This window comes from Bufo bufo, chromosome 2 (genome assembly GCF_905171765.1).
Source record: "Bufo bufo chromosome 2, aBufBuf1.1, whole genome shotgun sequence".
Classification (NCBI taxonomy): domain Eukaryota; kingdom Metazoa; phylum Chordata; class Amphibia; order Anura; family Bufonidae; genus Bufo; species Bufo bufo.
In genome coordinates, this window is record NC_053390.1 from 283,092,171 (window position 1) to 283,117,778 (window position 25,608).

Below are 25,608 nucleotides of genomic sequence, written 5' to 3' on the forward strand. Positions count from 1 at the left end.
TCAAGGTCGCCTCTATGGAGTGGTCCCTAACACTAGTTCCTACCTGTTTGTGGGCCATGACAGCCACACAAAGTCCAGGGAATGCAGGTGCAGCATGCACGCCAAGCACACTCTGCTTTTAACCCCATCCGGTACCATTGCAGCTTTCATCGGATCCAGGGATGCAAGTACCAACATGCAGGCCGAGCCCACTATATACCTCTCCTGGAGCCAAATGGCCACTGGTAGGTGCCATATATGCAGACTCAGTTTTATACTGACTTTAAAACCAGCCTCCAGGACAGATTGACTGGTCAGGTGTGCATGACTCAAAGGAGATCGCCACGCCTCCAATATATACTACAAAGAAAAAATGTGGGGGATTCAATCAGCACAACCCTAAATGTAGGTAACCAACAAAGCAACACTGAGAACTATTAAGCTAAAAAGGTATATTTTTATTAGACATATGGTTAAAAACATAGACAAAGAGATGACAGACAAGTGCAAAATAGTGCAGTACAATCCTGGGAGAGTTAATTCAGTATAATAGAGTAATAAGGTAAGCGACCAAAAAATATATATATATATAAATGCCTGTATATAAAGAGGACTCCTATACAAGAGCTACACTTGAAAAAAGTCCACAGTGCAAATAAATGCATTCAGTATGAAAGTGCAAGTGCGTATATTCAGTTGTGACTAGGGGACATAAGGTATAAATCCTCAAGTGTGGCTCTTTCCAAAAGTGCAATTGTATCTATACCGCTATAAGTAACAAGCGGTAAAGTGCAAGTGCAATATAGGAGATAAGAGGTGAATAGCAAGACCATGTATGGTACAAAAAAGGCAAAGGGCCGCAACAATGATAGTGAAACATGCGGTCCAAACAAAGCAAGGTCACATACCGTTATGGAAGTAACAAGTCCGCAGGAAGACTGCACACCCCGACGCGCGTTTCGATTTGAAACCTTCCTCTGGGGGTACAGACTTCCCACTGGAGAGCTGATACTTGAATACCTATGCCGCCAATCCAAAACCCGTTAGGGGATCATGTGATATCCGGGAGACTAATTAGTCGGGAACGCAGGTCAACTGCGCAGAGGCCAATTGCGCTAGTATAGCTGCGTCCTTTGACCAAAGGACCTTTCATGACGTCAAACGCATCATGATCCCACGAGATGTTTGAGAGCCGCGTAGTGGCCAATCACGCAGGCGGCGAAGTCAGGGGGATGGATTATACGGTCATACATGCTGGTCACATGGTCTCCCAGGGTTCAACCCACCAGAAGAACGGAGGTAAATATCGTAAGTAATAAACAGATAAATAAATATATATACGTTAGTGTTATAAATATCCACAAAGTGCATAGTGCATGTTCTGTTGGATAATAATTAATTAATCGCTGAACTAAAGTGTTAATAAGAGACCCGAGGGTCATAGGTAAATATATATCTAAACATATACAATAATATGCAGGAATAAAAGTGCATAGTGCATGAGGCCTGAAACAGTGATACAGGAAAAAAGGGAAGGGGGGGGAGTGACTGCACATGGAATAGATTGGGTCACGGCCACAGGACCTCCCAAACATACCGGGACCACAATAAGGTCTCAAGCAGAGGGAGGTCGTGTGGCAGGGAGTCAAAGAATTCCAGAGGGCGATCGCAGTCACGGGGTCTCCCAATGATGCGGCGGCCAAAACAACCAAAAGTGTAGGCCACCCAGCAGAGGGGGACCGCGCGACGGAGTGAAAGGTGAAAATAATGAAAGAACACTAAAAGGTCGCGGGATCACCAAATGGTGCGGCGGCCGTTAAGGGACGCCCACCAGATGGGGATCGCGCGACCAAAAGCTTCCAATAAGTGAATGGTGACTATAAAGGGGGCAGGTTGAGTCACGGCCACAGGATCTCCCAAGAATGCCGAGACCAAATAGAGGACTCAGGCAGAGGGAGGTCGTGTGACAGGGAGTCACGAAACCCCAAAGGTGGAACACGGTCATGGGGTCTCCCAATGGTGCGGCGGCCGGGATAAAAAGGAGGGGCCACCCAACAGAAGGGGACCGCATGACGGAGTGTGAAATGAGGGTGAAAGTGAAAATGAAGTTAAATGAGTCGCAGCCACAGGGTCTCCAAAAAGAACATGTGGTAGCCTAAACTAGGACACCCACAAAGGGGGACCGTGTGGCGGAGAGTCACAACCACGTAAGTGAAATAACCTACTACATGCAATTATAGCATGATGCATCACAAGGAGATAAAAGTGAGTGAATAAAAAAACGAATTGAAATTGGATGTGAATAGCTAATACTTGGTAAAATACAGGAAAAAACACCAATATATATGTTACATGATGAGATGAACAAAGATACAAAAAATATATATATAAACCCATAAAGGGAGTGGAGAAAGTGACACTGATGTTTCCGTCTTCAAATTGAATCTTCAATAGTATAGATAGTCCATGTCCAAAGACATCTTATGAGGAGGGAGAAGCAAGTATATTAGCCTAAGTATGGAAAGGACAGCATTAATATCAGAACTCTCCAGTGGGAAAGTATGCAAACACTATATAGACATAGAAGGATAATAAAAAGCTTTAAGAGTAAATAAATGTTAAAAAATGTATAAGTCTACATATTCACTGTAGGAAGGGGGCATAAGACAGGGCATCATTGAGGCCTTTAGGTTGTATCGTGTCCAGGGTCCAGATCCACTTTGTTTCTAATTGTGCCAAACGTTTCATCAGGTTGCCACCGCGCATACCCAAATCAATATGGTCTATCCCACAAACCTTCAAAAGGGAGGGGTCACTGTCATGGAACTTTTTAAAGTGTCTTGCGATAGGCTTCAAATCGTCCACATCGGTGGAATCATTTGATTTCAGGATGTCCCGAACATGTTCGCGGACTCGTACCTTCAATTCCCTGCTAGTCAGTCCCACATAAATTTTTGGACATGGGCAGGTGGCATGGTAAATTACCCCTTTAGTTACGCATGAGATGTGATGCGTGATCTTATATGTTTTGGTCTGCGTGGAGTTCATAAACTCAGTGGTCCTCATGATATTGTCGCAGGCCACACATTTCCCGCAGGGGAAGCAACCCCATTTTGGTCCTTTTGACCCAAAAATTGTGCCCTGTGCCTGGGGGGCGTAATAGGATCTCACCAGGTGATCTCCTAAAGTTTTCGCCCTCCTAGGCACAACAGATGGGTGTGTGGGTAATATTTTTTCCAAAATTGGGTCTGCCCTCAAAATGGGCCAGAATCTCTCCAGGATTCCTCGCATGTGTTGCCATTGTGAATGATACGGAGTGATGTATCTTACCGTATCAGTTGTTTCCTTCTTTATTTTGGGATAGATGAGGTCTTGTCTTGCCAAATGTTTGGCCCGATTGTACGCTCTCTTTACTGATCTTTTACTGTAGCCTCTCTCCAGGAAACGTTGGCACAAGATGTCTGCCTGGATCTCAAAATCCTCGTCGGTGGAACAAACTCTCCTGATCCTGATAAATTGACCAGTTGGTATGGCTTTAATTGTCTGTGGAGAATGGGAAGATGACGCATGTAAGAGTGCATTCACCGCGGTTTCTTTTCTGTAGATGTTAGTTTGTAAGTAGCCTGATGGATCACTTTTAATTAAAACGTCCAAAAACTCAATTTGTTTGATGTTATATTTATAAGTCAAATGAATATTGTACTTATTCACATTGAGATTTTCCATAAAGGACCCCAAGGCTTCAGAAGTGCCTTGCCAAATAAAGAAAACATCGTCGATGTACCGGGCCCAAAAAATGACCCGGTCCATCGACGTGTGCCCATCAGACATAAAGAGCTCCCTCTCCCACAGCCCCAGGAAGAGGTTGGCATATGAGGGTGCACACGCCGCCCCCATTGCCGTCCCCCGGAGCTGTAGGTAGAAGGAGCCATTGTAGGTAAAAAAATTGTGCGTGAGGGCGAATTCTAATAAGTTGGTCAAGCAGGCCGAAAATTCCTTATCGCTGTTTGTCATAGATAGAAAGAACGAAGTAGCACGTATCCCATCTTTGTGATTGATGCTGGTGTACAACGATTCGACATCGCATGTCACCAGCATCATATCAGGGTCAAGATGAATGCCATCAATTCTCTGGAGAAGGTCGGCAGTTTCTCGTGTGTATGATGGTAAGTTTTCCACCATCGGTTTCAAGTTGTAATCCAGAAACTTACACACGTTCTCTAAGAGACCCCCACACCCCGATATTATCGGCCTACCTGTTGGTTTTGTCGGACTCTTGTGGATTTTAGGCAAGAGATATAGGGTGGGTATTGAGGGATGTTGTACAGTCAGTGCTTCACATAATTGTCGGGATATGGTTCCATTAGTTACAGCTGTTTCCAAAAGATCCAACAGTAATAGACTGTAAGAGGAGAGGGTATTAAAAGTTAATTTTTTATAGCACGATGTATCTCTCAATTGGCGGTATGTAGGTGCACATTGCTATGGCGAAATACATATACAAAGAAAAAGACACAAATGCAATCGCACTCTGCAACCAGCACTCTGCCCTGCCTCTATGCTGGATGTTGAATGAGGCATTGGTGTACAGTCGTGGCCAAAAGTTTTGAGAATTACACAAATATTGGAAATTGGAAAAGTTGCTGCTTAAGTTTTTATAATAGGAATTTGCATATACTCCAGAATGTTATGAAGAGTGATCAGATGAATTGCATAGTCCTTCTTTGCCATGAAAATGAACTTAATCCCAAAAAAACCTTTCCACTGCATTTCACTGCTGTCATTAAAGGACCTGCTGAGATCATTTCAGTAATCCTCTTGTTAACCCAGGTGAGAATGTTGACGAGCACAAGGCTGGAGATCATTATGTCAGGCTGATTGGGTTAAAATGGCAGACTTGACATGTTAAAAGGAGGGTGATGCTTGAAATCATTGTTCTTCCATTGTTAACCATGGTGACCTGCAAAGAAACGCGTGCAGCCATCATTGCGCTGCATAAAAATGGCTTAACAGGCAAGGATATTGTGGCTACTAAGATTGCACCTCAATCAACAATTTATAGGATCATCAAGAACTTCAAAGAAAGAGGTTCAATTCTTGTTAAGGCTTCAGGGCATCCAAGAATGTCCAGCAAGCGCCAGGATCGTCTCCTAAAGAGGATTCAGCTGCGGGAACGGAGTGCCACCAGTGCAGAGCTTGCTCAGGAATGGCAGCAGGCAGGTGTGAGCCCATCTGCATGCACAGTGAGGTGAAGACTTTTGGAAGATGGCCTGGTGTCAAGAAGGCCAGCAAAGAAGCCACTTCTCTCCAAAAAAAACATCAGGGACAGATTGATCTTCTGCAGAAAGTATGGTGAATGGACTGCTGAGGACTGGGGCAAAGTCATATTCTCCGATGAAGCCTCTTTCCGATTGTTTGGGGCATCTGGAAAAAGGCTTGTCTGGAGAAGAAAAGGTGAGCGCTACCATCAGTCCTGTGTCATGCCAACAGTAAAGCATCCTGAGACCATTCATGTGTGGGGTTGCTTCTCATCCAAGGGAGTGGGCTCACTCACATTTTTGCCCAAAAACACAGCCATGAATAAAGAATGGTACCAAAACACCCTCCAACAGCAACTTCTTCCAACAATCCAACAACAGTTTGGTGAAGAACAATGCTTTTTACAGCACGATGGAGCACCGTGCCATAAGGCAAAAGTGCTAACTAAGCGGCTCGGGGTCCAAAACGTTGACATTTTGGGTCCATGGCCTGGAAACTCCCCAGATCTTAATCCCATTGAGAACTTGTGGTCAATCCTCAAGAGGCGGGTGGACAAACAAAAACCCACTAATTCTGACAAACTCCAAGAAGTGATTATGAAAGAATGGGTTGCTATCAGTCAGGAATTGGCCCAGAAGTTGATTGAGAGCATGCCCAGTCGAATTGCAGAGGTCGTGAAAAAGAAGGGCCAACACTGCAAATACTGACTCTTTGCATAAATGTCATGTAATTGTCGATAAAAGCCTTTGAAACGTATGAAGTGCGTGTAATTATATTTTACTACATCACAGAAACAACTGAAACAAAGATCTAAAAGCAGTTTAGCAGCAAACTTTGTGAAAACTAATATTTGTGTCATTCTCAAAACTTTTGGCCACGACTGTACATTTTGGCCAAAGCGTAATAAGCCACTCACCACGTCAAGGTCGCCTCTATGGAGTGGTCCCTAACACTAGTTCCTACCTGTTTGTGGGCCATGACAGCCACACAAAGTCCAGGGAATGCAGGTGCAGCATGCACGCCAAGCACACTCTGCTTTTAACCCCATCCGGTGCCATTGCAGCTTTCATCGGATCCAGGGATGCAAGTACCAACATGCATGCTGAGCTGTAAAGGGGGGATATTAGTCACCAATGTTTATGCAAATATCGATAATTAATATTCATAAATGGGAGGAGCCACCTAGTGATAACTCCGCCCATTTATGCCTTTATATAATAACAATACTTTCGCTATGCTCTACACTGATCGCTATGCTAGCTGCATGCGCCTTACTAACTCGCTACCGCTAACAAGTACACGCTACACAAAAGGGTACAAATATAACAGTATTTATTACACCACGCAATACACTAACAATACACTACGCACGCAATACTAACAAGACACTACGCACGCAGTACACTACAATACAGCACTAACTATACAATCCTAAACTACACTACACATTCCCAATTCCACCCATGAACTAACTACACAGTTCACACATACAAGTATATTAACAATCCACCCCACCTGACTATACACTGTCCCTACGGGGTTTGACGAAGGGTTGTAAGGATTTGTTTGCAGAGCAGAAGCATGCTCTACAGAGGAACCAAGGCAGGGAACCAGGGGTTAATCAGGGTACAGTGGTAACCAGGGGATCCAGGGATCAAGGGTGACCAGGGGTAACAGGGTTAACCAGGGGTGAATAGGGTAGGGTTACCAGGAGTAATAGGGGTCAGGGATACAGCTCCATGGGGGTTGGTAGGGGTTAACCAGAGGGGAGGGACTGGGTATACCAGGGGTCCCAAGGGGTAATAGGGTTAGGATATCGTTGGTGGGATAGGGGTTAGTAAGGGGGCGATACTTAATGTTTTGTTGCTCGTTCGTCCAGGGTGATTCTCTCCAGCAGGGGGGAGACTGCCGCGCTGTCTCGAGCGCCGATCACGCTCTCCTCCTTCTGGGGGGGGGCAGCAGGGGTCCTCTGTGCAGCGCAGCGCAGCGCAGCGCAGCCCGGATGGCTGCCTGCGCTCTCTTGGGGAGGACCGCGCTGTATCAGGGAGGAAGGGGGGGTCCGGTCTTTCCTTGGGCCGGCGGGGCCGCGTTGTCCTGAGCGCCGATGTGCTTCTCAAGGTGGGGGGGGGGCCTCTCCTAACAGACAGAGTGCCGGGGCCGCCGGATATTTATCCCCCGGCGGCCCGCACTCCCGCGCCACCAGGGGGCGCGCGCGCGCCCCCTTCATCCACGTGGGCCGGCGCAGTGATATGACGTCACTGCGCTGGCCAGCACATCGGGGACGCGCTGCAGACAGGCGGGAGAAGCCTTTGATCTCCCGCCTGCTGCACCTAGCATTCCGGACAGTGCGATAGTAATCGCACTGTCGGAATGCACATAATAGAAGGAGGAGAGGCTTCTCCTCTTCTTCTATCATGTGTAATTATCTCCAGCGGCACCGGGGATAATTACAACAAAGGGCTCAGATTCTGTTGAATCTGAGCTCTTTGTATCCATCAGGATGACCGAACCCTTGTCCGGTCATTCTGATGCAATTAGCCAGATTGCATCGGTGCGAATGCTTGGGGCACATTCACACCGATGCACCTGGTTTCAGTTGTAGGAGGGGGGGGGGAATATATATAATATACATGTGTATTGATGCTTGGGGCACATCCATACACATGTATACATTAATTCTAAGGGGGATTATAACTCACATAAGGGGCCACATTCATGTATATAAGGGGGCACAGATAAGGGGGCACCAGCCCCTACAATATAAGGGGGCACCAGCCCCTACATTATCAGGGGGCACCAGCCCCTACATTATCAGGGGGCACATATTTCCCACAGGGGCCAGCATGAGCCCCTGGGGATCACCATGGGCAGACGTGCGCAGATGCTGGGCACATCTGCGCACATCGTCCCATGATGCTATGTCTAATGTATGCACATATATACCATACATGCCCGCACGTGTTTGCAGGCATGCATGGATATATATGCATACATCTCAACCGTTCCTCAACAATCCCCCTGTTGTCGGAATATAATACGACAATATAATGGGGGAACGGGTTGAGATATATTTGCCCCCCTTCAACCCCATCTTTGGTGGAAGTTCAGGAAGAACTGTAGTGCACACTGATCTTTAGGTACTTAGACATCCCTCATCCAGCTTCCTCCGACCTGCCCTTCACCGCAACCTCCTCCTCCGTCCACAGGATACACCGTCTTCTTCTTGACATCTTTAGGATACCACACACCCACAGTCTCTCGGTTATTCTGCCGATCTTCAGGTATCTTCGCCCCCCCCCCCAATTCTGGAGTGGGTTCACCCTTACAGTCTTTACCTTTCTATAACAGTCTCTTGGTGTCGGCCACCCCGACTTTGGAATGACCACACCCCCACAGTCTCTCGGTAATTCTGCCGATCTTCAGGTATCTTCGTCCCCCCCAATTCTGGAGCGGGTTCACCCTTACAGTCTTTGCCCAACTTTCTTGTTTTCCATCTTGATGGGTGCGGTTCTCCCGTGGACAGATTAATGGGTCTTTACAAGGCAGGTCAAACTCTTAAGCGGTGATGTCATGGTACCTAAATTCTACTGCGGAGAACACCTCCGCCACACTACACCTCCAGCCCTTCCCTTAAGAACCTCACCGTTCCAGGGTTCAAGGTGGCAAATGAATTATGTCTGTCCCTATCGTGACCTAACCTTATCTCCATTCACACAAAATACACATCCCTCCCAACACCACCAAATTCCATTAAATGTGTGTACCCATAGAGACTAATGCAACCTGGCATATCTCTACACCTCCAAAGACACAGGTAGGTCGCAGACCCCTGTGTCAATGGGAAACTACTATAGGATGCAAATGTGTACAGCCGAATATAGGCTGTCACACATTTGTACCTAGAGTGTCTATGGGTACACCATCGAACAACAAACACAATCAATCAATAAATACAATGTGCTATGGGGTTTCAGGGTAGTACAAGTTATACGTCCCGAACCCTCATAGGAAACAAAGTGTGTCCATACAATATTTGGCTTCAGGAACAATGTTAGCGTTATGTCCTGAGCCTCCTCCTCTGGATAGTTCTGTAAAGTTCTGTCTGGTTCTGGTGTATTTGGTCAATAAGTCCCTTGACCCTCCGATTACGATGACCAGAACCAGAAGAAGTTTCACTGGGTGAAACAAGTGATAAGTTCTTCCACCCGAACGTCTCCCAAGTCTTCCTCCTGAGCCTAAATAATGCTCCCGCTGGATTGTGGCACAGTCTTCATTTCTATAACACCTCTAGGTAGAGGTCGCTTCGTTGCCAAAATCCAGTGGGATCCTCTGGAGTCTCACAAAAGTGTCAGGGGGAATAGCTGGCCTCTTCTGTGGCATCTCCTGAGTTTTTCTTCCGCTCCATATAAAATCACACCTATGGCAGAAGAAAACACCAGGCACTCCCAGGGGAATTTCTCCCCTAACAGTGCAATTAATGTGAAAATTTCCAGCACCAATACCTTTGACCCATGGGTAGAGAAAGGTATTGGGCTGCCCTTTGTCTCACAGGACTCCTCATTATCCCAACACTGGTGTCTGAACACCCTACCTTCAGAGGATTGAGTCCTCTGCTGCACATCCCTCTGCACCAACAGATAAGGATGGCCACCCTACTAGGTTAGGATAACTGGAGCTCTGTGGACAAAGCACCATCTTGTTATTGATGGCACCGTATCCCCGTCCGCTCGTGTGTACCCAGGCCGATTTCCCCCTGTGATCCCATCTTGTGGAGGCCCGCAGAACCAATGGCATAGGCATGCCCTGGCTCCCCAGGCCCCCACAACACAAGAACACAGTCCACATTCTGCTGCCAAACACTCTGCGTCCAATCCCTATCAGAGCTGTGCTACCTGACCGGACTAGAATTAAGTGCACAGCACAACATTACACCAATGTTGTCTGTACGCCCCAGTCCCCAGCGCAACACAGTCCTACCGAAAACCTTGAGCAAAACACAGTGTTATCTGTATCGATCTGAGACCCTGGCTGCCCAGAATAATATCACATCATCCTTTGTGTAGGATTTCCCGTGTGAAATTATCTGCTCGCAAGCCTATACGTCCTTGATCCACAGTATAACACTGTTCCACTGCAAGGGGACACAGAATGAAACAGACAGCAGATGGGACTTACACCACTACATAAATCAGCATGGTAGAACACATCCGCAGACAAGGACTACCACCATCAACATCAAGAAAAACTTACAAACAGATAACAAAAACACACAACATGGACATACACAGGGAACAAACGGTGTAACAAATAGTACAGGGGTGTCAAGTGTTGCCTAGACTAGCCTGGCCACTCTGACCCCTCAGCAGCTGGTGATGCTGCCGAGAGGTAACCCCGTTATGGCCAGGCTGACTAGACCCCACTGCACAATTTGTTACCTGGCTGATACTGTTGGACACATTGCAATTACTTGCACAAGGGCAATGCCTTGCAATGTGTCCTTTGTTCCCACACCTGAAACACGTGACTTGGTTTCCTGTCCTGTGTGTTATGATCCTATCTGTTTTGCAGTGTCTCGCTATGTGACCTAGGCCACCACATGCAAAACATCTGATGTTTGCTCTGCATGGCCCAGCTCCATCTACACTGCATCCGTGCTCCCTTCTCCTGAATTGTTCCATCCTCAGGGACGCACTCTTCAACAGTTCTTTTTCCCAAAGTCAGGGAAAAATCTCTGTTAGTCTGGACCGGCTTGACCTGATGATTTGACCGGTCACAGACTACTCTCCCCCCTTGTGGCCCTGCACAGGGCAACATTTTGGGAGATTCCGACCCTGGCTTTACGGAAAAAGAAAGGGCCGGCACCAACTTGGTGATGACTTGTTGCATGCCAGACATTAGCTGGGACCTTACAGCAACCTGAGCCTTCAATTTGGCTACCGTCACGTCAGTAGAGGCAGTCCGCTCCTTGAAGGCTTTGACTTCAGTATAAGACTGAGTCAACTTAGCCTCAATTTCCTCCTTCTGCCTCTGCAGCTCTACTAACTGTGACTCTATCCTAGCCACCTGCGCATCTCGGTCAACAGTAGACTGCACATTCTCTGCCAGCTGCGCCTGCAATGTCGAAACCTGGTCCGAATTACTGGCACAGCACTGGCAGTGAATGGCCGGAGGAATTGTCTCCGTTGACCGAGACACCAGCGCAACTTCCTTTGGCTTACAGATGCTAGCCTCAAACGTATGAATGAGTTTGGCCAGCATCCGAAGCCGTTTGGTGGCCTTGTTCAAAACCGTCCGTTTGTTAACACAAAGCTTGTCGTAACTACAAGCCTGTGCTAACAAATCGGACCACAGCATTTCTGCTGACTTGTATGTAGTGGGGAGGATGGGGTTAAATGTGCTGTGTTTGCTCAAGTGTTGCAGTGTGGGGAAGTCCATACTCACCGTTTGATGAGTGTCCATCTTCTCCTTGGCGCCGTATCTCGCAGCTGCTTGGAAGAAGTCCATTTTCCCGGATCGCCTCTTCCCGACCAGCCTGACTTGTACGCCGCTCCCACGAAGATGGATCTCCTTCAGTGACGTGTGCTCTTCTCCCTTGCAATCACTTGAGCGATGCTTGTTGGTGCTGTACTTTTCCGTGTCTTCTTACCCCAGCAACGGTGACCGTGTAAAGCAAATACAAAAATATTAATTCACAGAACAATTATAGATTCTCTGCAAAAGATTTTGTTTTATTTCTGGTACTCTAAGGGAAGTATCGCTTCTCCTGTACGAATTATCGGGTCCTAGACGCTCAGACACTCCGCTGACCGCGTCTCTCCTGCCCGCTAATTCACAGTACTAGCGACCCTCAACCTTAAGACCAAAAATAAGCGCAAAATCCACGCAGTGGGCCTGGCTCGCCAATGTAAAGGGGGGATATTAGTCACCAATGTTTATGCAAATATCGATAATTAATATTCATAAATGGGAGGAGCCACCTAGTGATAACTCCGCCCATTTATGCCTTTATATAATAACAATACTTTCGCTATGCTCTACACTGATCGCTATGCTAGCTGCATTCGCCTTACTAACTCGCTACCGCTAACAAGTACACGCTACACAAAAGGGTACAAATATAACAGTATTTATTACACCACGCAATACACTACCAATACACTACGCACGCAATACTAACAAGACACTACGCACGCAGTACACTACAATACAGCACTAACTATACAATCCTAAACTACACTACACATTCCCAATTCCACCCATGAACTAACTACACAGTTCACACATACAAGTATATTAACAATCCACCCCACCTGACTATACACTGTCCCTACGGGGTTTGACGAAGGGTTGTAAGGATTTGTTTGCAGAGCAGAAGCATGCTCTACAGAGGAACCAAGGCAGGGAACCAGGGGTTAATCAGGGTACAGTGGTAACCAGGGGATCCAGGGATCAAGGGTGACCAGGGGTAACAGGGTTAACCAGGGGTGAATAGGGTAGGGTTACCAGGAGTAATAGGGGTCAGGGATACAGCTCCATGGGGGTTGGTAGGGGTTAACCAGAGGGGAGGGACTGGGTATACCAGGGGTCCCAAGGGGTAATAGGGTTAGGATATCGTTGGTGGGATAGGGGTTAGTAAGGGGGCGATACTTAATGTTTTGTTGCTCGTTCGTCCAGGGTGATTCTCTCCAGCAGGGGGGAGACTGCCGCGCTGTCTCGAGCGCCGATCACGCTCTCCTCCTTCTGGGGGGGGGGCAGCAGGGGTCCTCTGTACAGCGCAGCGCAGCCCGGATGGCTGCCTGCGCTCTCTTGGGGAGGACCGCGCTGTATCAGGGAGGAAGGGGGGGTCCGGTCTTTCCTTGGGCCGGCGGGGCCGCGTTGTCCTGAGCGCCGATGCGCTTCTCAAGGTGGGGGGGGGCCTCTCCTAACAGACAGAGTGCCGGGGCCGCCGGATATTTATCCCCCGGCGGCCCGCACTCCCGCGCCACCAGGGGGCGCGTGCGCGCGCCCCCTTCATCCACGTGGGCCGGCGCAGTGATATGACGTCACTGCGCCGGCCAGCACATCGGGGACGCGCTGCAGACAGGCGGGAGAAGCCTTTGATCTCCCGCCTGCTGCACCTAGCATTCCGGACAGTGCGATAGTAATCGCACTGTCGGAATGCACATAATAGAAGGAGGAGAGGCTTCTCCTCTTCTTCTATCATGTATAATTATCTCCAGCGGCGCCGGGGATAATTACAACAAAGGGCTCAGATTCTGTTGAATCTGAGCTCTTTGTATCCATCAGGATGACCGAACCCTTGTCCGGTCATTCTGATGCAATTAGCCAGATTGCATCGGTGCGAATGCTTGGGGCACATTCACACCGATGCACCTGGTTTCAGTTGTAGGAGGGGGGGGGGGGGGAATATATATAATATACATGTGTATTGATGCTTGGGGCACATCCATACACATGTATACATTAATTCTAAGGGGGATTATAACTCACATAAGGGGCCACATTCATGTATATAAGGGGGCACAGATAAGGGGGCACCAGCCCCTACAATATAAGGGGGCACCAGCCCCTACATTATCAGGGGGCACCAGCCCCTACATTATCAGGGGGCACATATTTCCCACAGGGGCCAGCATGAGCCCCTGGGGATCACCATGGGCAGACGTGCGCACATCGTCCCATGATGCTATGTCTAATGTATGCACATATATACCATACATGCCCGCACGTGTTTGCAGGCATGCATGGATATATATGCATACATCTCAACCGTTCCTCAACATGAGCCCACTATATACTTCTTCTGGAGCCAAATGGCTACTGGTAGGTTCTATATATGCAGACTCAGTTTTATACTGACTTTAAAACCAGCCTCCAGGACAGATTGACTGGTCAGGTGTGCATGACTCAAAGGAGATCGCCACGCCTCCAATATATACTACAAAGAAAAAATGTGGGGGATTCAATCAGCACAACCCTATATGTAGGTGCACATTGCTATGGCGAAATACATATGCAAAGAAAAAGACACAAATGCAATCGCACTCTGCAACCAGCACTCTGCCCTGCCTCTATGCTGGATGTTGAATGAGGCATTGGTGTACATTTTGGCCAAAGCGTAATAAGCCACTCACCACGTCAAGGTCGCCTCTATGGAGTGGTCCCTAACACTAGTTCCTACCTGTTTGTGGGCCATGACAGCCACACAAAGTCCAGGGAATGCAGGTGCAGCATGCACGCCAAGCACACTCTGCTTTTAACCCCATCCGGTGCCATTGCAGCTTTCATCGGATCCAGGGATGCAAGTACCAACATGCATGCCAAGCCCACTATATACCTCTCCTGGAGCCAAATGGCCACTGGTAGGTGCCATATATGCAGACTCAGTTTTATACTGACTTTAAAACCAGCCTCCAGGACAGATTGACTGGTCAGGTGTGCATGACTCAAAGGAGATCGCCACGCCTCCAATATATGCTACAAAGAAAAAATGTGGGGGATTCAATCAGCACAACCCTATATGTAGGTGCACATTGCTATGGCGAAATACATATACAAAGAAAAAGACACAAATGCAATGGCACTCTGCAACCAGCACTCTGCCCTGCCTCTATGCTGGATGAGGCATTGGTGTACATTTTGGCCAAAGGCAAGCATAATAAGCCACTTACCACGTCAAGGTCGCCTCTATGGAGTGTTCCCTAACACTAGTTCCTACCTGTTTGTGGGTCATGACAGCCACACAAAGTCCAGGGAATGCAGGTGCAGTTTTAAAGTCAGTATAAAACTGAGTCTGCATATATGGCACCTACCAGTGGCCATTTGGCTCCAGGAGAAGTATATAGTGGGCTCGGCATGCATGTTGGTACTTGCATCCCTGGATCCAATGAAAGCTGTAATGGCACCGGACGGGGTTAAAAGCAGAGTGTGCTTGGCGTGCATGCCGCACCTGCATTCCCTGGACTTTGTGTGGCTGTCATGACCTACTGTCTATACTGTCACTGTATCTAATTTCATTGTGTAATACTGTTAAGGGGGCCCTGACAAAATCTTTTAGTCCTCCTCTTGCTGTATGGGCCCCCTTCTGGGTCAGGGCCCCAAAGCAGCCGCTTCCCCTGCTTCCCCTATAGTTACGCCCCTGTTTACAGTAATATAATATATGTTGCCCGCAATTTAAAGACTATTGAAGATAAACCACCGGGGGATTTACTCAGGACTGGAATCTGTATTAAATATTCTATTTACCTTAATACTGGAATTTGGCATTGGGAGACCATTGACAGAAATATTGTCCAATTTTTTCCATCTACTTATGCCCCCAGAGTGCCATATTGTCTACATGAACATTATCTCATAGAGTTATATTTTGAATCCGCCATATTGTCTATTAGTATCTATTTTAGATCAGTTGGAATCTCTAGACTAGTATTTATATTTTATTTAGTGTTGTACATTGAGTGATTATATATGAGTGTTAATTACATTTTTATTTTATTTTTTATCTTACATGGGTGACACCCACTAATAAAATTGTATTTTTATAATCTTTGCCTCAAGGTGATTCCGGAAATAGAGTGCCAATCCTTTTTTATTATAACAATTTAACCTGATGCCTGGGTGAGACAATCCAGGATTAGAGCACCAATTCCAGATAGTAAGCAAGCGAGCCTCCCTATTATCCGTTATTCTCTACATGAAATATTATCAGCCTCGGACTGGCCCACGGGGGAACAGTTGAATTCCCTGGAGAGTCCATGAGCAAGGATAGACCCCAGTCCCCCATTCCCTGCACGGCACAGTGACTGCACTACATATAGATAGGCAGTCTACAGCATCTCAATCAGCCTATGCATCCATATATAAATATGGTTAGATTATCAAACTACTCAGTCTATTATTATAGATGCATTATGTTGAAGGCTTCTAGGCATAGAGACGGCCTAGCCCTTATCCTCTTACCCCAGGGACCTGCATTCTGAAAGTCGCTGCAGGGATCCCATAATCATCTTGCTGCTGCCTGCCGCTGTGTGAGCATGTGTTCATGGCTCCCATAGCTAAGAGGGTCTTAGTCCAAGAGCCTGACAGTAGGATACAGACAAGGTCTCCATGACAGAACAGTCTGAGGTACAGGCTAGGCAGCAGGCTACTACTGACAAAAAAATGTGTTGCTGCAGTTTTAGGGATTTGCAAATGGGTTTCAGGTAATGTATGCATGTAGCCAGTGACGAACATAGAGCAGTAAGGGCCCCATAGCAAGGATCAAACCAGGCCCCCCACACAGGACAGAAGGGTTTCCGCCTAAACCCCTTTCAATGACCCTTCGGACATTTTTTTCACTGCCTTGTTTTCTAAAAGTTGTTCCTTTCGAGGGTGGAGTCCTGACCAAGTTTTCACCCCCAGTAGAAGAGGAGACAATACCAACTGGGCCCCCTCTTGCCCTGGGCCCCATAGCAGTCACATGGTCGGCCACTATGGTAGTTACCCCCCTGCATGTAGCCATACAGTGGGCCCCCAGAATGAATTTTACTGGTGGGCTCTAGACCCCAGTTTGACACTGAATAGTATGGACCTGTACACTTCTGTGGGTTCTGTATCACAGATCCTTATGTTCACGAGGGTGTACATAACCATAATATGGCCGCATTAATTAATTAATGCTGAGAGTATCAGGTCATTATGTAACCTGTATGGTCTATGGCCAGTCCGCCCCTGGTTATATACCCATATGTACATAGAAGATAAAGATTGAGGTGCGTTTGTATGTTTTATGTGATCCAAATAGAAATATATAAAACCTGTATTAGTATTCAGCAGTTACGTCCATGGGCCATACAGAGCTCCATCTGTGATGATAACATAGACATACATTCAGAGAACTGTAATTTGTTCAGTTAAAATGGAGACAGGGCAGAGCGGCAAAATGTTCAGGCAGTGAAATGATGAAATGATGTCTGAAGTGACTTGCTCATATTTGCATTATATTTTGAGTGTTGTCCTTCAGCATTGTACATGATATTGTGCCAGACGTGGTGCTAATAATGCAGCCGAGTGCTTTGTAAGTGAATATCTTTTTTCATTCATTTCCTGTTGGCATAACAATTAGTTCATAGGCACATTGTATGCCTTTTATAGACTCTCACTTGATGGTAAATTACACGGAGACATCAATACAATGGCTTAGACTTCATCCTTTAGAAAAAGCACTGTTGTGCAGTTAACATATTCCATGGCAGCTGTGTATGACTTAATGAACCCACATTGGGTCCAGAAATGTAATATATTTCAATGTACAGGGTAGCTAAGGTGTACGGATCGTACAATCTATATACCTGAAACTTAAAGGGGTTGTCTCACTTTAGCAAATAGCATTTATTATGTAGAGAAAGTTAATACAAGGCTCTTACTAACATATTGTGATTGTCCATATTGCCTCCTTTGCTGGCTGGATTCATTTCTCCATCGCATTATACACTTCTCGTTTCCATGGTTACGACCACTCTGTAATCCAGCAACTGTGGCCGCGCTTGCACACTATAGGAAAAAGCTCTCTAGTGGATGGGACTATGGGAGTGCGCATCACAGGGATCTCAAGTCTCCCGTAGGTTCAGGGAGTCTCCCGCTATTAGATAGCGGCTCCCTGACACGCATGTGAAACAAGATAGCGGCTCCCTGACACCCGCATGTGAGACAATATATCCCGGAAAGGTTCACTGATAGCAGAGCAGAGAGATAAGAGAAGTGACAGATGACACAGAGTTTAGATTACAGGTTGAATTAACCCTTTAGGGTTAAATTGGCTTCTCAAGGAGATATATATGTCAAAGGCATCCCTTCTTCTGTCTCATTCAGTAGCTATATAACTATTGAGAGAGATGTATTTTTTTTAAATACATTTACACATTTAACCCTCCATTTTAATTACATTATTTACCCCAGTGTTAAATTCACCCCCCCTGGATGCTTGTTTTTTTCCTACAGTGGGGTAGATAATTACACACAGGGTTTTAAAGAATAAACTTCCTGACTCAGACCAAGAGCCGACTCAGCGAGTCAGCAAGTGAATCGAAGCATCCGCGCATGCGCATTGCGCAACCTAAGCTTCGGTTCACCTAAGCGGCCGGGCACCATGCATCCACAGACCTCCCCTACTTGGGCACCTTAATTCAGTGATTGACAGGTTAGTAAAACCTGTTTTTCTGCAGAATAAAGCCACAAATAGCTGTTATAAGGCCACCTTAGAAATCAGAATGCTACCCTGGACATGAGCAGATGTTTAGCTCACAGGGCTTATAGGTGGTGACAGAATCCCTTTAATCATATAATAAATATGATAATTTGGGGCAGGGTAATGAGCCCAGTCCTCCACACCATAGAGCAAAGTGTGTAGATACTGCATATGTCTGGAAAATGTAATAAAAAGTTCGTGAAAGAAAAAAAAAAGAAAACCTCCCTGAAATGAGAAGTGCACCTCCCTGAAATGAGAAGTACACCTCCCTGAAATGAGATTTTGCAGGTTGGGATGTCTGGCATCATAGACCGGTGGTTTTTCCTACAGTGTGCAAGCACGACCACCACTGCTGGATTCCAGGGTGGTCGTAACCTAAAAAAACAAGCAGTGTATAATGTGATGGAAAAATGAATCAAGCCAACAAAGGAAGCAATTTGGACAATAACAATTCATTAGAGATACACTGGATACATTAACTTTCTCTACCTGATACATTCCACTTGCAGAAGTGAGACAACCCCTTTAAGACTAAGCCTTTCTACATGTATTTTTATAGGAAATATATTGTAGTAAATCCTTACTAGAATGTACAGTATGACGGGATGGCTACAGGTCAGCTTGTTACACAATATTCTGTTAATCATGAGATCCTGACTCTGCAGAATACAGATAAGTACTCAGCTTCCGAATGGAATGAGTACAAAAGTCCATGCAAGGACTGAATAACACAGAGGTAATGACATAGTTGCTGTATCGACGACTGGTACAGGATATAATGCCATTCCTGCTCTTTTAGGAGAACATAGGACGCAACAAAATCAACAACTCGACAAAAATATCTACAAGCTTTGCTCAATGTGTTAGGTTACAGAAGAACCAGCGCTCTATAATATAGTGTATACAAATTCTTACCACTGTTTATATCGATTGTCCCCAACCAGTGGGTCATGACCCCCTGCTGTGTGGCTTGCCATGGCAGACCTGATTTATGACCATATGTCCTGGCAGTTGACATTGTTGCAGACCTATCCTAGATTTACCACCAAACAGTACCAATTTGGTTGGTATAATACTAGTGTTGCATTTAAGACTGAAATATTTCTAAGCAAATGTTTGCAATTTCATGTTTTTTCTTTATCCACATTCAAAATTTCTCCCCTTTATTTTTGAAATTGTCCTTTGCTCTCGGCCATCACGGAAAGTGGAATGTGGCTCACAACATGCAAAAGAATGGGGACCTCCGGTTTATATGGACAAAAGAAATGTATTTATTGATCATGATACATTGTATTAAAGGGAACCTGTCACCGGGATTTTGTGTATAGAGCTGAGGACTGGCCGCTAGCACATCCGCAATACCCAGTCCCCATAGCTCTGTGTGCTTTTATTGTGGAAAAAAAACAGATTTGATACATATGCAAATTAACATAAAAGAGTCATATCTTACTTGTGTGACCAGAGAAGAGTCATATTTTCAAGCTCTGACTCATCTCAGGTTAATTTGCATATGTATCAAATCGTTTTTTTTACACAATAAAAGCACATAGAGCTATGGGGACTGGGTATTGCAGATGTGCTAGTGGCCATCTAGCAACCCATGTCCTCAGCTCTATACCCAAAATCCAGGTGACAGGTTCCCTTTAAGTGCAGTCTAAAACAGATCCTTTTTTTATGACGGACATTCCAGTGATCTGGAAGCTCCCTCCCTCCTGATGTCACACTCTTTGGGACCTTGACCAAGGTAAGAAGCAAGAAGCTAGTCCTACAGACGCTGGTGAATAGCTAAGGTATGGCTAAAGAGATCTGGGGTCTAGTAACGGCACGGGTATAGATTCTGTATACTTTCTGCACACTAACACAGTCATTCTAGGAAATCTTTTAATCTTTTCACAAAGCAGAAAATGTTCCTACGTCCATATTTAAGATCACAATGTGAACTGCAAAACCTACTAAAATCATACGGTAGCGTCTTCTGCCGAGTTTTCACATACTGTAATATCAGAGATCGCAATAACGCCTGTACAAGCGTCAGAGACGCCTGTACAGGCAGATTTACTCCCTAAAAAATGTCTAATGCGTATGAATACGCACGATGATTTCACTGCCATTCATGAGCGCACTGAGCACTGTGAACGGCACAGGCAGCACAGCAATACCGCTGGTGCCTGAAAGCAGAGCTTTGTTGAGGAGGCTGCTGATTTGCCAGTATCAGCGGGCTGCCACGCCATTGGCTGATCCTCTCACACCCCCCTGAACACAGAAGCTGCAGCAGCTTCCTTTTCAGTTATTATGAAAACGGGGAGCGAGCAGCACCCCTGTGCCATCGCCGGCTGCTGATGAAGTGCCAGGGACAGCATGGTGGGATGGGAGCATCTGCTGAACAAAAGCCATGTGCCCAGGTGATGTCACACCAGAAGTGCCCTGCAGGCTTCTATCTGCTGCTGGGAGCTCCGTGTGGAGATTTATGAATGGAGAAACTAATAACCAAAAGGCTACAGAAAACGCTGTTTCTGACCCTTATGTTAGAGCAATCAGATGAAAGTTATGTTTTAATCATTTTAAAAACCTGCTGTTTCTCTAGATGCCCTTATGTTGATAGTAGTGTTAATAGAGTCTCAAGGGTCTATAAAAGCAGCTACCCTACTTTTACAGATCTTTGAGACTCTATTAACACTACTATCAACATAAGGGCATCTAGAGAAACAGCAGGTTTTTAAAATTCCTGTTTTCGTTTAGGTGTTAGAGCAATCAAATGAAAGTTATGTTTTAAGGGTCAGAAACAGGGTTTTCTTTAGGCTCTTGGCTGTTAGTTTTTCTATGTAAGTTCTATTTTCCCGTATGGTTTATGTATGAAGCGCAGTGTCCAGTGATCACAGAGAGGTCTATACGGTACACTATACTGTGCAACAGTCCAATATATTGTGTATAGGACTGTCCTATATCTGCCTCCTGTGCATTCGTCCCAGACCCCACCCACTGCCACCAAGCCCCAACCACCAGACGTCCCTGTTCAGTTCTTATTGCATTGAGCTTTGCACAGTCTACCGCTCCGATCCCTACGTGACAGATTGCTTCAAGAAAGGTAGGGATTCAGCCTTCTGAGAGAAATTAAAAATGGTCAAAATTTGCTATTTCTGTATTGAAGATGTTATAGAGGAGACTGGTATTGGTTTCCCTGCATGAATAGCAACCCATTCATGTTATATAAGCCTAAGTATTATATATACAGTATATGAATAACTGCAATTTGGCTAAAAATACTCCTCAAAAATGGTAAGAGGAGTATTTTTACTCTTCCGGAATAAATGTAGTGCAACCTCTGCTGTAGATGATGTTGTGAGAGAAGATTACTGAGCAGTGAGTAAATGGTACTTAACACAATGTTATACACAGATGGTGCAGGAGTAGAATTTGGTAGTGTAAGGCCTCATGCACACGACAGTTGTTTTTCTCGGCCTCCGTTCCGTTTTTTGGCGGATAGGATGGGGACCCATTCATTTCAATGGGTCAGCAAAAAAATGCTGATAGTTCATCCGTTTGTGTTCTGCGTCCGTTGTCCGTGTTTCCCTTCAGCAAAAAAAATAGTGAATGTCCTACTTTTTTCACATTTGTGGACAAGGATAGGCATTTATTACAAGGGGTCTGTGGAAAAAAACGGATCCTCCCCAAAAAACGGATGCCGCATCTGCATGAGGCCTTAGCCTTACTAATAGTACTTGTATGAAGCATTTTTTATTGACTGAGTAGATTCCCGATGCATGCTTTTGAAACAGGTCACTTTCTCATAATATGCTTACAATGCCTTAGTGTTTCCCAACCAGTGTGCCTCCAGCTGTTGCAAAACTACAACTCCCAGAATGCCTGGACAGCCTTTGGCTGTGCGGGCATGCTGGGAGTTGTAGTTTTGCAACAGCTGGAGGCACACTGGTTGGGAAACACTGCTTGGACTACTTTCACACTTGCGGCAGAGTGATCCGGCAAGCAGTTCCGTTGCCGGAACTGGCTGCCGGATCAGGCAATCTGCATGCAAACGGACAGCATTTGTAGACGGATCCAGATCCATCTCACAAATGCATTGCAAGAACGGATCCGTCTCTCTGTTTGTCATACGGACAAATAGATCCGTTTCTATTTTTTTTGCTCATTTTTACCGGTCTGCGTATCCGGCATTGCGGTATTTTTAATGCCGGATCCGGCACTAATACATTTCAATGTAAATTAATGCCAAATCAGGCATTCCGGCAACTGATCCGAAGTTTTGGATGGAGGGAATACCGCAGCATGCTGCGGTATTTCCTCCGTCCAAAACGCCGTTCAGTGACTGAACTGAAGACATCCTGATGTATTCTGAATGGATTTCTCTCTATTCAGAATGCATGGGGATCAGTGGCGGATTATAATAGGGTCGTTCGGTAGCCCCGGGCCCGGCATCCCTGGGGGGCCCAACGCCGACCCGAACGCCCACATACTGCGGCGGGGCACGGGAGCGAATAGTTCCCTGCCCCGCCACCGATCACCGCCATATGCTTCAGGCCTCGTAGGCCTGAGGCCTATGCGGCAGTGAAATCCTGGCGCAGGCGTGCGTGATGACGTCATCGCGCGCCTGTGCTGGGAGGGACGCAGGACAATGAAGAATGCGCGCCTGCCTCACCATGCCGGACACAGGTAAGTATAGCTTTTAATTTTTGTTTTGGGGGGGGGGGGCAGATTATTAAATGGGGGCAAATCACTTCACGTGGGGCAGATTATTACTTGGGGCACATTCTTCATGGTGGGCAGTGTGGGGCCAAATTACTTCAGAGGGTGCAGTGTGGGGGCAAAATACTTCAGGGGTTGCAGTGTGGGGGCAAATTATTTCATGGGAGTGCAGTGTGGGGGGAAAGTACTTCATGGGGTGCAGTGTGGGGGCAAGTTATTTCATGGGGTGCAGTGTGGGGGCATATTATTTTAATGGGGTGCAGTGTGGGGGCAAATTATTTCATGGGGTGCAGTGTGGGGGCAAATTATTTCATGGGGTGCAGTGTGGGGGCAAATTACTTCATGGGGGTGCAGTGTGGGGGCAAATTATTTCATGGGAGTGCAGTGTGGGGGCAAATTATTTCATGGGAGTGCAGTGTGGGGGCAAATTATTTCATGGGAGTGTAGTGTGGGGGCAAATTATTTCATGGGAGTGCAGTGTGGGGGCAAATTATTTCATGGGAGTGCAGTGTGGGGGCAAATTATTTCATGGGAGTGCAGTGTGGGGGCAAATTATTTCATGGGAGTGCAGTGTGGGGGCAAATTATTTCATGGGAGTGCAGTGTGGGGGCAAATTATTTCATGGGAGTGCAGTGTGGGGGCAAATTACTATATGGGGCAGTGTGGGGGAAATTACTATATGGGGCAGTGTGGGGGAAATTACTATATGGGGGCAGTGTGGGGGAAATTACTATATGGGGCAGTGTGGGGGAAATTACTATATGGGGGCAGTGTGGGGGAAATTACTATATGGGGGCAGTGTGGGGGAAATTACTATATGGGGGCAGTGTGGGGGAAATTACTATATGGGGGCAGTGTGGGGGAAATTACTATATGGGGGCAGTGTGGGGGAAATTACTATATGGGGGCAGTGTGGGGGAAATTACTATATGGGGGCAATGTGGGGGAAATTACTATATGGGGCAGTGTGGGGGAAATTACTATATGGGGGTACTGTGGGGGCGTTTCTATTAGGGGACATTATTTTTGGGGACACTATACAGGCATTATTACCTGGAGCACAATATAGGGTGTTATTACTGGGGGCACTCTAGGGGACATTATAATTGCTGTAGACACTATAGGGACCTCTGGGTCAAAAGAGGGGGAGAGGAAAGAGAAGATCTACATGGCAGGAGATGTCACTGGATGTAACAGGTATGTGATGTTGTATTCCCCTATATGTAGAGCGGGCTCACCACTGTGACCTGTGTCTCATCTTCCTCTCCAAGTCGTTTTTTTTTTATCACAATCGCATGCATTTAAAATTTGGTAACTAAAATTTTAATTTGTCACCTGCAGTCCTATGTAACAGCCCAGATAACAGTGATAACTTTCTGTGTGCAGATAATGTAGTAGATGTTCTATGCAGTCCTATGTAACACCCCACATAACACAATAGTTCACTGTGTTATGTGGGGTGTTACATAGGACTGCAGATAACATCTATGACATCTGAACTCAGAGAGTTATAAGATGGTGGGGGTCAGACTCCTGGCACCCCCACCAATCAGCTGTTTGAGGAGACCGCGATGTCCCAGTGAGCGCCACAGCCTCTTTGCTCCTTACCAAGCACAGCGCTGTCCATTTGATAGCATTGCGCTTGGTATTGCAGCTCAGCCCCAATCACTCAGATAAGACAGAGCTGCACCTAGACCACCTAGAGAGTTGGGTAGACAGCCCCGGGCCTATCATGCACTTAATCCGCCCCTGATGGGGATGAAACTAATCAGTTCTTTTCCGGTATTGAGCCCCTATGACGGAACTCAGTGCCGGAAAAGAAAAACGCCAGTGTGAAAGTACCCTTACTGCTTATTCATACATCCGTATTAACAATCATTCAAAAGTTGCAGCCGCAGCACAAAGATGAGTTTTAACATGGCAGTGAGGTCCATATGTAAGTGTAGGACACAGAAGCCTGTGTGAAGCCTGTGCCCGTGCTGTGGACCGCAAATTGCGGTCCGCAATGCACGGGCACTTTCCATGGGGAGGCGCATGGAGATCGGAGACCCATTCACTTGAATGTGAGCAGTTTTGTGCAGTTTTTGTGCTGATATTGATGCCAATGGAGGTTTGCAGCTCTGCAGTATTGGAGGCAGCAGAGCATTGGAGGCTTTTATGCACTATGCACCTCTGCACTTGGGCACCCAGCTCTGTAGCTTTACGCGCTCTGTCACTTTGTGGTGAGTTGTTGTGGTTCCTAAATTCTTGAAAAATAGATAACAATAAATTGCGGCACTCATTTTCTTGCAGCGTTTTATTCAAAGCATAAAAACATGGTTGCGGATGCGGGCGTACACTCAGTCACAGGCGGCGACGTCCCTTTCGCATGGGCTGCGCTTCGTCTGGCCACTCATGTGATGGCGTCAGTGCGTCCTTCTCTTTTTTTTTGCGACTGATGTCAT

At 46.4% G+C, this 25,608-nt stretch overlaps 1 protein-coding gene across 6 annotated transcripts in view; it reads left to right on the forward strand.

Moving 5' to 3' along the window:
• The window catches only part of SDSL (serine dehydratase like), a 101,474-nt gene that overhangs the window by 50,005 nt on the left and 25,861 nt on the right, over positions 1–25,608 (forward strand). The window contains exon 1 of one of the 6 annotated variants that reach the window (XM_040416633.1): positions 20,202–20,253. The exons of 4 other annotated variants lie outside the window; for them this stretch is intronic. The gene's annotated coding sequence lies outside the window, so the exon portion shown is untranslated. Of the gene's footprint in view, positions 1–20,201; positions 20,254–25,608 lie in introns of those variants that run through there. One more of the 6 variants, XM_040416636.1, reaches the window with a different exon arrangement.